This window comes from Herpailurus yagouaroundi, unplaced genomic scaffold (assembly GCF_014898765.1).
Source record: "Herpailurus yagouaroundi ecotype Mexico unplaced genomic scaffold, PumYag 164, whole genome shotgun sequence".
In the NCBI taxonomy this organism is placed as follows: Eukaryota; Metazoa; Chordata; class Mammalia; order Carnivora; family Felidae; genus Herpailurus; species Herpailurus yagouaroundi.
The window spans coordinates 16,544,184-16,546,830 of record NW_024412405.1 but is presented as its reverse complement, the minus strand read 5'-3'; the positions used below and the strand labels follow the sequence as shown (position 1 = coordinate 16,546,830).

The 2,647-nt window shown below is 53.5% G+C and overlaps 1 non-coding gene across 1 annotated transcript; it reads right to left on the bottom strand.

Annotated features, from left to right (window-relative positions):
• Nucleotides 1-867: 867 nt before the first annotated feature.
• On the bottom strand, nt 868-940 carry TRNAF-GAA (transfer RNA phenylalanine (anticodon GAA)). The gene has a single exon. It is a non-coding gene; the product is annotated as a tRNA-Phe (tRNA).
• Between the last annotated feature and the right edge of the window lie 1,707 nt (nt 941-2,647).

Below are 2,647 nucleotides of genomic sequence, written 5' to 3'. Positions count from 1 at the left end.
CGCAGGTAAGAGGCAGCAAAAGGAAAAGGTTTGTTCACAAAAACAGTCTTAGGAAAGGGCCCTTTTGGAAATACAAAGGAATTTCTAGATAAGTGGATCCTCAAACTTTAGCTGCCTCCGAATCTCACTCGCAGGGCTGCTTAAGACACCTAGAGCTGGAAACCAGTTTCTGATACTGTAGGTCCGAGGTGGGACCCAGAATTGGCATTTGAAGCCCTTGCTGCTGTTCCGGGGACCACACTTTGAGAACCACTGGCCTACACTCGAAATAAAGTTGCTCAGGTGCAAGATCGATTTTACAGAGCTGTGATGCTGCCGCGCTCTTCCACGTTTGGCAAGTAACTCAGGGTTATGCCCTCGGAGCGGTCCTGAGTGCGCCTCTACCCGGAGATACGGAGCCGCCCGGTTCCCCTACGGTCAACGCCCGACCGGGGCCACTTGAGCGCACAGCAGGGTCTGGCTTTTCAAGTTGGGATACTCGGGCAATTTCGCTTGAGGTGAAGTTGTCTTTCGTTCCCCGGGAGGCAGACGGAGCGCTTTCTCGGAGCAGCACCTTCGGGTCACCGGTGGCGCGTCGGGCGCCGGGAGCTGCGGGACTCGGGTGGGGCGTGGGCCGCCCTGCCGCCAGGCCCCGCATCGCGCATGCGCAGCAGAGCCTCGGCTGCCGGCCAGGAAGGCGCCCCGGAAGTGGCGGTGCCGGGCGGCCGCCGTCTCGGGGTAGGGGGCGCTAAGATTGGCCGTTTCCGTTCCACGCTCGCTTATCCTTCAAGTCCTCGTTCTCCAGTGGGCTGGCATTAATGAACCAGGTTACTCAGGGCAAGGGATTCGTTGGAAACTTGATTCCTTTAGGGACTAAAAAGACAGCGCTGCCGAAACCCGGGATCGAACCAGGGACCTTTAGATCTTCAGTCTAACGCTCTCCCAACTGAGCTATTTCGGCGCCCCTTCAGTTTTCTTTAAAGTAGACTATCACTGAACTATTTGCGTCCGCCCCTTCCGTCTGTTCTCAGTCACTGCTGAAGAGTGTTCCTTCCCGGTCACTTAAACGCTTGCGTCAGAACTCCGCTCTGCTCTTTACCAGCCTAAGCCGCGTAAACCTTACTTTCTTCAACGTAACCGGCATTTCTGACTCAATTATCAGCCGCGGGGCCGCCGAGCGCGCCGGAGCGCCAGCTGCCCGGGACGCGGTCCGGGGGTCCGGGCCTCGCGGCTCCTCCGCGCCTCCCTGGGCGGGCTCGTCCCCCCAGCTCGTCCCCGCCGTCCGCGGGGAGCCTCCTGGCCCCGCGAGGCAGACCCTTCCCGCCGATCCGCGCCGGCCTGTGATCGCACACGTGTGTCACCACGGAGATGAAGGAGCGGACAAGGGCCTGGAGGCAGGATTGAGCCTCCCTGCGACCCTCCGAATGCCCCGGGAACATACCACCACTCTGCACGGAGTCTGCCTGGCACACCGAGGGCGCTCCGTAAGAGCTCGGCGAGCTCATTAAGGACTATTTTCCAGTATCAATGCTACTTCTACACCCGTAGACAAATGTTTCCGAGGCGTCCGCTACGTGCCAGGCGCAGACATTCTGCAAAGCCCAAACATCCTATTGTTTTATATACTTTTTCTTTCCGATTAATTCGTGATTTTCTAAAAGCCCTAATGATTACCGTACCGCCCTTTTGGCCCGCCCTTTAGAGCTCTGAAATTAGGTGGAACCTTCACAGGCAATCTTGAGAGATGCATGGATGAGTGCATTCGAACGTGAAAGAAAAAAAAGGATGAAAGATTGAATATTGGAAGCGTTTGTAATCTCTAAGGTGCAGAGTCGCTTTCTGAGTTCCTTTGTTGTGTCGAATGCAGCTAAGAGAAGAGCTTGAGATTTAAAAGACCTTGTAGCTAAGGAGGAAAAAGAGACTCAAAAGACCCTGGGGTTGGACGTTGATCTGTGAGGGCTTTGTGGGGCTTAGAGTGTAAGAGGAAGAAATTCGGAGCACCTGCCTGGTGCAGATCGTACAGAAAGAGACGAGAAAAGAGAATATTTTTTACGGGCTTTCTTGTGCCATGAATGTACGTACCTTTCACATTCTCTTCAGCACATTACAGGTGAAGACTTGAACCTGGGTGGCTAGGAAAGTGGCAGGTAAGTGTTGATGGGATTGGGGGGCGGGGGGGAGAAAGAAGGTCCAGCGTCTAAGGGGAGATGGAGGAAAAAGGATAGGACAGAGAAGAGCACAACCATCAAATTTCACGTTTTCACCATGCCATGCGATAAGATCCTTCCGCAAATTACACGATCATGGAAACTACGTTGTAGCGGTGATCATTTGTTGAGTGAAGACGCATCTCAGAATATTAAGTGTTGTGATGCATGTCAGGATGAACTGGGTGGCCGCACAGCTCGGCTTGCCCAGCACAGTCCTTGTTTGCACCTGTTGTCCCAGAACCCTGTCATGGTTAGTTAGTACCTCTTTCACTCTTTAAAAGTCTCCAGCGCCTGGAAAAATAAACAATGTGATCCCCCAATTTATCAAGTGTGCAAAAGGGCCACAGCTTGGTACTACTTAACGAACTCTACTGGTTACACAATTAGTGACACGATTTTTAACATCGGCTCAGTATTTGTTGTCGCTGTTTTACCAAGGGAACTGGAAGTTTCCAGGG